Below are 13,162 nucleotides of genomic sequence, written 5' to 3'. Positions count from 1 at the left end.
CAGAACGTCCCGAGGGCAAAGGGAAAATACTTGAGCAGCTGACTGAGGGCAAAGGGAAAATACTATGAAGGCACTATGAAGGGATTTATTTTACACAGCATCTAAAATGTCAAAAATAAGTCAATAAAATTGAGTCAGTATAAATGTATTAAGCATGCTGACTTGAATTTCCTCCTTTCTCCCTCTTAGCTTGTGAAATTATTTGTAGAGGGCACATAATACACCCTTGGGAGAGTCAGACATCCTCATCTATTCTCCTTTTTTCTCTTGCATTTTCTTTAAAGTTATAGTAAACCCCCTCCAAAATACTGAATTTTAGCCAAATCTATGCTCTGCATTTTATATTCCCCCTCCTCATCATTGGTTCACTCAGGATATTTACACAAGCTACTGCATAATGGTGCACCATCTTGAGGTGCAGCATCAAGATGCCTCAATTATACAGTAATACATAGATGTATTTCAAATATAACAGATTCTGCATCCTAAGTTAAGCTTAACTGGAGCTATTTCAGATTTCCTGTGAAACTACATCTCATCTTTTGCCCTTTACTCAATTTAGAATTACACTTTGCTTAAGATACCCTTGCTCTTTATTTGTGCTGTATTTTTGTGCTGTAATTTATTCCCCCTGTAGTTTTATTTCAGTATATGTTACTCACACAACGTCCTCTTGTGAGTGTTTGTTAACACTCACATTCCCTGTTTAGTTTTTTTGGTGAAAAATGCTGATTTTTTTTTCCCCAAACACAAATGCTGTTGTGAGTCTTGCAACTTGAAATAAACCATCTTGAAAAATAAGCATATTGGCCCATTTTGTTTTATCCTTTCCTGACTTCTCTATTTTATTTGGGCTTCAAAAAAACCCCCAGACTCTTGTATTTCCCTACCTGTTCACTCATTAAGCAAGTTTGCTATGGATTTGGTCAGATAACTTTCATAGGAGTTATTTTTCATGTCAGCTTCTTGTGACAGGGTTGGTTGGTTGGTTGATCTTGTACTTCTCTGCAGCAAGAGCTCACTGAAGACTGAATGTTCCAAAGAAATAGGAAGCAGCAGTTTTGGGAAAGTATTCCCTAAATGAAGCAAGACAGGCAGCAATTTGCTTTAACAGATCAAAACCCTGGGATTGAAAACAGCAATAATTTCTGTCTCAAAACCAAACTCAATCTCTTCACGACCAGGCTGCCAGGTTAAGCAGCAAATTTGCTCTCCTGCTCCCAGATGTGACAGCAGCCACGCTGTGTGATGTGGCACTGCAGTGTCAGCCTGTTGACAGCACTGCTCCTGCATGGACCACAGCTGTCAAAGAGAGAAGCATTGATTCAGCTCTGGGAGCTCTGCATCATGATGGGAGGCAAACACTTAAAGTGAGACCTCCAGTGAAGAGATGTCTGGAAGACAATTCCCTGCTTAAGCATAGAAAGCAGAGTGAAGTGAGGGAGAGGGGCAGGGAGAGATTTGTGCACCTGGATAGTCCAAGACACCAAAAGTCTTCAGTCACCAAAGCTGCAGGATTCCATGCAGAGCTCAGCTGCATTTCTTCAACACTGAGCTTAATTCTCCTCAGCTCTAAAAAAAGCTGTAGTTGTTAGTTACTGCTCCCAAGACACAGCTTAGCTTGCAAACACTGTAGTACTCCCACGCTGCATTTCATTTGTCAAAACACATCATTTGGAATCCACACCAGTTGAAGGCAAAATGTGTGTCCATGTCACTTGATCAGAGGGCAGGGAGACATCTGTCTGTATGCAGCATGATCCATTGGGTCAGCAGCAGAAAGACCTTCACTGGTTGGGAACAAAAAGCTCTTCAGATACTCAGGCACCTAAGGTACTCTAAACTGGAAAACATGACTAACAACTCCTTCAAGGACAATCCAGCTAGAGACTGTTCAGCCAAGGCTGATTTCAGATACACACAAGCCTAGCAGATCTAGGGGTTTATTTCACTGTAGGGACAAGCACTAAAGTGAAAATGGTGTTAATTGGAGGTCAGTAAGTGCTCTTTTCCAAAGCTATTTAGCTGCTTTTCTGTAACAAGTGCAGAATCTGAGATTTGGAGTCTTCAGGGTGGAAATTCGGTGTTATGTTCTGGCTTTGCTTACCGGGGTGAAAAGTGTTTCTTTGTGTCAGTGGGAAAACTCTGACATCTTCAAAAGAGGCTGCATCAACAAACACTGGGAAGCTCTGCAGAGAGCTCTGCCACATCCATGCTCCAAGGCAGCCCATTTTCAATTAGGCTGAACAAAGACAAAAAGAGGCAAATTCAGGATGCTGATCTTAGAAAGGGCTAAAGTACTCGTGCCAGTTTTTCATACCTTCCATTTTGCATGCTCCTCTCTGACACCTGTTCTTGGAAGTGCACATTTGATTGTGCAAACTGGCTGTTTTACATATGTGCACAGAAAAACAAGTGGAAAACTCTTTGTGCTCAGTAGCTAAGATGAAGTACTTAAAGAATACGTTCCTTTCCAAATGAAATAAATGTTGAGCAGCACACTTATATTGGTTGCTTAGCAACAGGTTATCCTTTGGCTGTGCTGGGGACTGCATGGGTCCTCTGAGACTGCCATTACAGACCTGCTTGGAAATGTCAGATTTGGAAAGGATGCAAAAGTCAGTAATTCTATTTTTTTTTCCTGTGGTATCAAATAATTAAACCTCTCCTATTAAATTAGCCTGATCACAGAACTTAAACCTCTTCTGGGACTCCAAAGCACACAGACTTCAGTGGGAATGGTGTGGTCTGAGTTCTGCAGGGAAGAGCAGAGTGGTTATGGTTTCCCTCCTAATGAGGAATTACATTATGCAGTTCCCATGCAGCACTTTCCATGTGTAGCTCTCAAGTGCTATTTTTCTCAGGAAGACATTATTTCACCTAGCACAGCTACACCAGGAGGACATATCCAGCTACAGCTACACCAGTAAAGTCCTTAACCAAGATCTGTCCCACAGAGTGGGTGGTACTATGATTCCCTGTTCTCCAGTGCAATAGACCAAACACTCCAGTGTGGCTGCCCAAGCTCCTGGTGGCTCATAGAGCCAGCTGGACTGCCATGCCAGGGTTTCCTTTATGCACATTTACAGAATGCAAAAGGCACACACACCTCCAATCCACAGCCAGCTGAACCAGCTCAAGGTGGCAGCAGTGCAGGTGTACTCATCGTTAAATGCTGAAGAGCAGTAGATTTTTCACTTTGTTATTAAAAAGCCTTTCCAGAAACAAACAACTGTAAGAGCCTCTGTTTAGACAGCCATCAGAGCTGCTGCTGCTCTGTGTCTCGAGCCCGTTCAGCCTTGCAGAGCATTTGGGTTTTTAGCTCAGGTGTGGCACTGTACTGGTGCCTCTCTGATGCTTCCAAGGTCTCAGCTATTAACTCTGCACAGTGAAGCTTCACGGTTGCACAAGCTCAGGGTGATGCTCTCCAGGTGGGGAGACCTGCCACAGCCTTTTTGTGTCACTAAAATTTGTAGTGTAAAGGTGTCCAAGGTTGCTGATGCCTTTGGCAGCCCTGCACTGCTCTGTGACCACCGTCCTACAAGAGTTCTGATGAATCACACAGTGGTGAAAGCAAACACTGTCCTCTGCCAAATTCGTGACCATTACCATGTTCTCTGTACCTAAGTTAAGCCATTAAAAAAAATCCTCATTCCTAGAAATATTATATAGTTGAAATTCAACTGCTATTCTAAAAGAATAAAAGAAAATTATATGGCTAACCTTCAAATAACATAATTATTTTCTTAATACACTACAGTTGCAATCCTGCAATTTATACCTACCATGCATTTATCTTGCATAGAGATCTTCTACCAAAAATGTAAATTAAAGAGATATTTTCTAAAATGTCAGTATGAGAAAAATAGAACTTCATTTTTTTCCCCCATGATTAGACTCAAGTAAATAAAAAATATTTAAGCATGAACCAGGCCAAGGTTCACTCCTGGGCAATGGCAGCAACCAGATAGATTCCAGCAGCATAAACATGGGCCAGAAAGAACAGATGGAATGAAGCTTACAGATACCAAAAAGTCAAAATTTTCAAGTTAATACCCCATGGTAACATCTGAAATGGTTTCAACTATTTAGAAGACTGGTGCCTAAAACAAATAAATAGTAAGTCCTGCTGTATCTTGTCTCAACAACTTTTTTTTCCTGTGTGCTAGATAGTCAAATCCTCTCTTTTCCCTCTTTGCAGAGGCCTCTCTGTGCCACTCCTTGGGCACATCTGAATTCTGGGGACAAGGAGAGTGTTCTCAGAGCCTTCACTGCTTCAAAGAGCAAGGGAGTGCCAAAGCACAGACCTCTCCAGCTCTGCAGATGTTTTCGATGTAAATGTTTGGGGTTTTGTGCTGCAGTTACATTTATTCATTCATCTGGAGGGGGGAGTTTGGCAGAGGAATTCCTCCACAGAACATTTTTGGAGCCTACTTTCACTAGCTGAGTCCATCTACAAACAGGCAGGTATTGCCTTTTGTTTTTTTATTCTGACATTAGGAATTTAATAACACCCTCTGAGGATGAGCCACCTTCTTCACAATTACTAAAATAGATCCACGACTTCCTGACTGTGTTTAAATGCGCTTTACTTATTTGATGTTTTTTGTTTTATTTGCTAAAAAAGATTAAGAAATTGGCACTTTCTTGGTCACAACTACAGCCAAGACTGTATTGCAGATACACCAAAACATCTGTGTTAATTTCTGTGTGTGAAGATCAGAAAAAAAGCTGCTCCTAAATAAGGTCTATTTTTCCCTTCAGGATCTTGCCACTCATCTCCATCTAATGTTTCATTTAAATTTTTTAACAATTGAAAAAACATTCAGGTGTTTTAGAAGAACTCTATGGTAATTAATAATTTCAGACCCAACAGAAAGATCCCTTAAGTAACCAGGAAACCCAGTTGTTACAGAAGACATCAATCATGTGGAGATTCAAAAAGTAATTTTGATCACCTGGAAGAACAGACCCATTTAAATGAGGAATCACAGGTAAATGAGTTCAGTAATTAAACACCAGAGTGCTGGTTTTGGACTAGGTGTGATGGCTCGTGCCAGCTTGGTGCCTCAAAAGCAAGATGTGCATTATAAATCAGGAATTTTTAAATAATGTCGGTGCAGCTCCCTGTGAGTGCTGCAGGCTGCAGTTGGTAGAGCAGCAAGCAGTGGCTGCAGAGCTCCCAGAGAGCACAGATCTCCTATTGATGGCTCTAGGCTTTGTCTGTGGATTGTGACCCAGGCTGGTCCTGCCTCGTCCCTCAGCGTGGCCGATGCTGCAATGTCAGAGCAGGACTGGGGAGAGCGGCTGCTGAGCACGGTGCTGATTTATAATCAACGCTTTGCACATTCATATCATGCACTGGCTGGGGAATGGGTGCTTTAAAACCCCTTTGTCTCGAGTAATTCAGCTTTTTTAGGAACAGAAAGGAAACAGATGCCTCCAAATATCCATTTTTCTAACATGCTTGCTTGTCTCTGCTGAATGTTATTGAACAACTGGGTGTATTGAAATCCCTTGGGGCACAACCATTAGGATCCCAATGGAGAATGCATGCTTCAAATACCAGGATTGGCATGGTGCTTTTCACTGACTGTTCACCATTGACTAAATAATAAAGGAAATTTCTGTCACTAACCTTTCCATATGAAAATCTGTTAATTAGCAACATGATTTCATACCATTAGTGAAACTCTCAAGTTTTGGATCCTAGTAATGAAACACGTGTTTATTAAAATTAATCACTAATACAATTAACAATGATTAATGCCTATTAATTTATAACATTACTAACCAAGTAAAAGCTACATTCAATCTCTTCATCTCCAGTGACAAGGGGAAACCAGTTGCTCTGATTTAGTGGATCCATACCCTAGTTTCTATTTGCAGTTTGTAGGTACTTCAACAATTTGGCTGAAGGCAGCTCTCATGAGGTATTTTTATAGCAGTGTCACAAAAGAGTTGAATCCCATCACCCATCACGGGCAAATACAAACCATAAACACTGCTATGTCAAGGAATCACACATTGCATTATCTACAGCCACGCACTGCACAGGACAATTAAACTTTTAGTTTAATGAACCTCAGGGCATAGCATGAGTAAGATAAACTTTTAAACAGAAAACACAAACAGTTTAACAGCCTGAGTTCATGGCAATCTTTTGGTAAGTTTCTCCAGGTGGCATTAATCTGTCCTCTTCACAAAAGCCAATTTAGAAACAAGCACATGTTCTACTTTTCTATTATTTGTTCCAACAGCATGAGGATTTAAAAGACCTTTTTAATACTAAGCTAATATTTACTTGATTTCTTGTCCTTGGACACTTTTCCATTATTGGCCCAGGCTAACTGAACTGGTTCATCCAGCTCATACTCTACACCTCTCTTACAGTAAAATGTTGCAATATTGGATTGTCCCTTTCCAGCCTGGAGCCTCTTACACTCTACATAAAGAATAAAGATAAAACCCAGCTAAGAATACAGAATACAGGGAAGTATACCCTGGATAACACATAAATGATCAGTTCTGTTGAAGATGTTGGACTTCTGCTCCACCTCAGATGGCCTTTCTCTGGTCAGGCTTCTAGAAGCCTCACTCTTGAGCACCACATAATTTTGTAAGGGGATTGCTAATAGTTCATCTGGATGGAGGAAACAGCAGCATCTCTATATTTAAACTTGAAGTGATAAATTATTCTGATTATCTATCCTGAATTAGCTACTAAATTAAAAAAAAAAAAAAGGTTCATATAGGGCTCTTTATTTAAAAGCAATTTTCAGCACTGCAGCTTTACTTAGGACACCTCCCATCACTTCAGCTGAAGCCATGCAGCCAGCAAGGAAGCAATCTGCAGCACTGAAGTCACTCTTCAAATGTCAAATGCAGAAGTGGTTGGACAAGTTTTATTCTAAAAAGCACATTGCACACATGATCAGATATTGTTGCCATGGCTGACTTCCTTTATTGCTTTGAGTAAATCCATATTTGATGCATTAAGGATGGATTGGGTTGCTGTTAGGTAGAAGTAGGTCAAGTGATTTTTAAGCCACAGTTCTCAGCATAGGCTAAGAGCAAACACAATAGATAATTTCTTATTTTTTAAATCTTTAGCATGTGCAATTATAGTCAACCTATTATTAACTTGCACTTAATGCATAATGCCATCTAGTGGGAAAATCAACAGGTCTAGATGCCACAAGTCTGGATATCCCATGCAGTCTCAATCTAATTAGTGCTGCAACCACTGGACAGTTTTAATATGGAAATAAGTTTAAAGCAGAAGAACCTCCACAAAAACAAGTCTTCACAGATGATCATTAAGGTCCCTTCCAATTCAAATTGTTCCATGATTCCATGAAAATTTAAATATCTTCCAAACATGTTTTATCCTCAGAGTTAAGCAAAACAATCTCAGTGAACTTCTATATAAAATGATAATGGGATGTGAAACAGACCTCAGTAGCTTCTTGATTTTATTTCCTGATTAAATTTAATTTAGAGATTGAATTTTTGGTAAACACAATTACACAAACTTCAGGCTGATAGAGGAGACAATTTAAAGTTTACTGATATATCAGCCAGAAAAACTTGTAATTCCAGAGAGTTTCACAGATAATGATCTTCATAAGCATGAGGTCACTTTTCTGTACCCATAAATAAAAAAGGAAACAAAGTGACCAACATTCAAAGTTATATAAGGTAGCAGCAGTAGACTTATCATAAAAAGATAGAGTAGAAGAAGGGGCTTAGATAGACTATCAGATAAGTAATGTACTCCACTTAGAGCCCTTCTAAAATCAACATTAAAGCAACAATCCAAGAGGAGTAATTCATCAGGATTTCATCCTTCAGGAAAACACAACACTCGTCCTTTACTGGTAAATTAACCTGCTTAAATTAATCACTTGCTCTAAACCTCTGCACATTTTGGGTCAACTTGCTGTGATATTACTTTATTCATAATTTACAAGGTAAAACCTTATAGCAGTGTAACCCCTGATGTTTATATTGGTTAAATCAAAGAACTTTGGGCCTGAAGGACCCTGTGGAGATCATTTAGTCCAACCATTTTCTCTGGGAAGGACCATAAGCACCATTACCCCAGGTCAGCTCCCTGGCTTTTGTGGTAGCTGAACTTAGAAATCCTCCAAAGGACAAGTTTCCACCACCTGTCTCAGTAACCTCTTCTGGTGATGGATGCACAACATCATGGTGAAGAACATTTTCCTGATGTCCCATCTCAACCTCTCATGACACAGTTTGTGACTGGCTCAGGCCATTCATTCTCATTCTCCCTCTTCAGTTTTGAAAAGGGAAGAAGAACAAGCAATTCTATTGCAGCAGTAAAAGAAATTTTGCACAGCAGAATAATGGAGAAATTATCTTATTAAAAAATTGACTGTGTCCCCCCAAATTCTCAGCCTGCAAGTAAGGCTTAAATGACTAAGCCAAGAAAAGAGATATCCAGAGCAAAGTTAGAGGAGTGTAAGTTAAGAAACACAAAGCAAAAGGCCAGATCTAATAATTAAGTAACAACTATACCCAAACACTAATAATCTCTTACAAGTCTTGTCTGGTGCAAGAGGTTTGCTGAGCTGCTCCAAGAGCAGAAACTGGGCTCCTTCTGCACATGAAATGTGCAGTGGGTCTGTATGAGTGTTTTGAGGCTGTGACTGCCACAGTGAGGCCTTTATGTGCTGCACAGGTCTGTGTTACAATATTGGCCCACCTGTTAAAAGCCCAACTAATTAAAGAAAACATCACCTTGTCTCCATTAGCTGAATTTCAAACTTTATAGGGAGAAACTTTTTTTGTAGTGACACACAAAAAAAATCCTGTCTGACCCAAATATGGCTTGTAGTTGACTCAGTCTGAAAAGTCACTTTGTGATGCATCTCCTGCTAACAAATTATACATTGGTATCCTAAATGTGACAAAACCCAGATATGTGAAATGAAGACACTTTGGTACAAAGATAAGGCAAAGTCTGTGGGCAGGTTTTTAATTAAAGAAAAAAGTGAAGAAAGCAGGTACTTTTGGACACACAAATCCTGAACTCAGGAAGACTGTACACCTAGCTACACTTTCTGAGCATATTATTTGGAAATTAATTAATCCAGTTGGTTTAATGAAACTTATTATTTCTATTTTCAGATATTGCCTCTGTTTGCCTAAATATGTAGCTACAATCTATTTCTATAGCCCAGTATCAGCTGTGCTAGTCAGTGGATAGAGCAAAAAATAATCAAATTATATAAATTGTGTCAGTAAAATACAACCTCTTAAAATACACATTTTCTAATAGAAGAATGTGAAAATTAAGTGAAACTTCTGCAGCTATTAAGGCATCCCTGCACCCCAATACCAAAAGTATCAAGGGGTCTTGATGATGGAGAGGGAGCTGCCTGCATTACTCTGTGACTGCCTGTCCCTTGATAACTTTTAGGCATCATCAGAAGCTTTAGACAGAATCTGAAAGAGACTGAAATTGACTTTCATCATAGTCTGATCAAATTATATGACTGACATTGTCATCTTCCTTTTTGGTTACAGGACAATTTTATTGCAGCAGAGGTTCAAAATTTCACTGATATTTTGAGCTTTAAACTTCAATGGCATTTAAATTTTAATTTTAGTGGTTGTTTAAGAAGGCATTTGTAGGTGGAGTGGATTTCAAACTTTTCCTTCTACAGAGAAAAGTTCTTCAATTTCCTAAAGATGCTCCTCTCCCTTGTAAAACTGGCAAATGCTAACAGCCATGCACAATTGCTAATATAACAAATGTTTTATTAGGGTTATTAACCAACTACCTCATCCATCTTCCATAAATCCAGATCTGACAGTGTTCACTATGGATAGACAAATGTCAATATTCACAGTGATTTCCCCATGCAAGACCAAATAGAGATCCATTGCTTTTCCTACTGCTGCACTCAGAGAAGGGCCTGGCTTTTGGGTTCAAACTTTTGGGGTTTAATTCCACTAAAAAATGGCCTCCATTTCTTCTTACAAGAAGTATAACATGAATTATGTGCTTCACTCTTTAGGAGGATGAGAAACAATTAATATACCGTGAAAATAAAGAATGCAAAATTCTATTATCATTCCCCTTTATGTTGTTGACAATATTTCTGCCTCTTCCAAAAAAATTAGTATCTAGAGAATTTAATTATTTTACCTACAGCATCTCCCTTTATTAAAATGAAGTATTCAAACCCAAATTGTGTGTCAGGACTCAGGAAACTAATTTTATTTCCTCCAGGAAAAAAAAAAAGCAACCAGTAACAAAAAATCAAACAGGCAAAAAACATTAAGTGGGTAACAGATTCCTCTAGGTATTAGAAATTTTATGTCCATCAAGACCAAGCAGTTTGATTTAAAGTGTCAAACACCTGCTTGAGAAGGTATCAAAAAGCCCCCAAAACTGGCACACAGAGGAATGTGTATGGTTTCCTGGCTATGAAGAACATGTTTTACAAAATACTCATTTTGGCAGAGGCTGTCAGGCTTTTTCCATACACTCTCTGCAGTCATCCTTGCTAAGTACTCAGGTGGGAATGTGCAGATCCCCAGCAACAATTTGTTTGGCATCAGAAAAGGATAAAATACTCTTGAATAAAACACAGAAATATTATAATCTCATAGAGTTTATCAAACAACTTATAGCAAAAGTGAGCTCTGGAGTACTTACTCGAGAGCAAAGAAGAAGCAATTTAAGAGGAGTAGAAAGGTAATTTCCTCAAACACTCACAGAGGGTCTTTTGATAAAAATGAAAATACAGCAAGAAAAAGAAATTGTGTTGCTGATGATACAAGGAATAACATACCAAACTAAATCACAAATTAGAGCTTAAAATATGAGAAAAGATGTGAGTTGGGCACTATTCCCCATTTAAACTATTTTTTCTTTTTCTGTCTTTTTTGAGACAGGCATTAGATCCTTACCTTCAAAGTAGGGATTATCACTATTATTTTTTTTTTTCATTTTTTAAATGCACAGGATAAAATTTATAAACTATAAATATTTCACACATGCATGGGGGGAATCTGAGTATGGAGTAAATGTGCATCTACCTTTTCATGCAGCCTTTTTTAACAAAACCCGGGTCTGGCATGGTGGGAAAAGGGCTCGGTGGACAGGTGCATCAGGAGGAATGGACTTAGCAACAGGAAAAGTGACTCAATCTATATGTGATAAAAAGAATGTTTTGTGATTTCTGTAGTTCACGTATCTCATGTTCAATCATATGAACTTAATGGAAAATTGTGTATAAATTTTTAAAATGAGAAAACTTGAAGTTATGCAAATACATTGGAAGTGTCTGGTTGTTAAGATGCCTTAGGATGGGAATTATCATCAAGTAATTATAAGCAATTGGATAAATTTATTACAAAATTATATTATTTTGTTTCCTAGGCATTTCCTAGCTTTTCTTTTTTCTTTTCTTTGATGCAAAAATGAAATATCAGCTGCTTAAAGTCACATCATCCAATAGGCTATGGTTAGAGTCTCACTGGAAATAAGATCCCTCTACATAGTGTGGAAAGCAGGAAAAAAGTAAAAAAGGGGAAGATTATGATTTAAGTAACAGGTTGTTACCTCTTGAAAATGAATTTTTCCTTCCATTTCTCTTCAATACTTGTGAATATTAACAATGAAATAAACCAGTTTTATTCAGTTACACAAAACCTGGAAATGAGAGGTCTACAGTGGTATAAAGGAACAACATTGTTTGGAATAGACACATTTAGTCTTGCTTAACTGCAAAATATTTCTCTGAACAAAATCATGAGATTAGTTTTTATGGTTTCCCATATTTACACAGCAGTTTTATCTTGAATTAAGAACGGCTCTTAAAATAGTTGGAAAATGCTCACTGTAAAGAATCTTTTCCAAGATTTTCTGCTCATTTTCAGATGACATATTTTGCAGCCTCTGCTTTTATTCCTCCTTTGCTGCCACAATGGAATCTATCAGTGCTTGTGGCTCATGCTGGCTGTGGCATTTTTTGCAAATATGATCCTGCAACAGCATTGTATAGGGAAAGGGTAGGTGCTTATGTGAGGTGTCTTCAATTACTCACCAAGGTCACTGCATGCTGTATTCTCTGGGAATCATATTATGGGCACTCTTCATAGCCTGAAGGAAAAGGTACTGAATTATCATATTCTTTTGCCAAAATAACATTCTGATTACTTTTGACCCAAGTTAATATTCAGTCTAAAAATGCCAAGAAGAGAGGCAATTTCAATTTAAACTCTATTTAACACAGTGCAAGAGAAAAACACTAAACCACCAACATACATTGGATGATAATTTAATCAAGGTCAGTGGTTTAAAAATTAGTGTAGTGTTGTGTACCAACATCAACATTATTTTTAGTTCTAAATTAAATAAAAGTGATTAATACTAGGCTGAGAGGTATCTCGACCAGGTCAAAAGAACCTGGTGTTCTCATCATACTGACCACTGAAAAGGCTGTGGGGCTACAGGTGAGCTACAGAAAAAGAGCAAGATCTGTATCTGCCTCTGAGTGCATGCCACCCAATAAACTAGCAGACAAACAGAGTTTAAAAACATCCCACAGTGTGCAGCCTAACTTGTTTGTAGAAGAAAACTGTGGGAGAAAAGAAGACCATGGCAGCCCATGTCGCACAGGACGGTTGAGGGACTATTAAAAGAAGTGATAAGGTTTGTGAAAAAAAAGTGAGAAGCTAGAGGTTTTCATCACTAAACAGACATCTTTAATCTAGTCACTAGAAAAGGACATGTCTAAGTATCTTATCACCTCATCCACAGACAGACACAAGCAGGGAGCTGTGGTGCAAACCTGCGGAGCGTTTAAGCACCACAAACACGGATGGAAGGTGCTGCCTTTTGGAATATCAGGATAACTCAGTTTCACACTTTGGTCCTTGAGGAGTGACACTGAAGATGAGCCACAGCAATGGCCTTTATGGGACTGATGGGCACCTGTGTCTTTAGAACTGGGTTGGTTCTTAGTTTTGTTTGAGATGTGTTCCTGCAGAACTGCTCCTGCTGTAGGGCCATGAAAGGCATATTGATCCAGTAAGAAATGAGAATTTTCTTTTGACTCTCAGCCATGAAATGTCTGATAGACCAAACTAATAAACCATCCTGGCTGACACTTGCACTTCC

This window comes from Onychostruthus taczanowskii, unplaced genomic scaffold (assembly GCF_017590055.1).
Source record: "Onychostruthus taczanowskii isolate IOZ18803 unplaced genomic scaffold, ASM1759005v1 scaffold10, whole genome shotgun sequence".
Classification (NCBI taxonomy): domain Eukaryota; kingdom Metazoa; phylum Chordata; class Aves; order Passeriformes; family Passeridae; genus Onychostruthus; species Onychostruthus taczanowskii.
Note: the sequence above shows the minus strand (reverse complement) of the source record.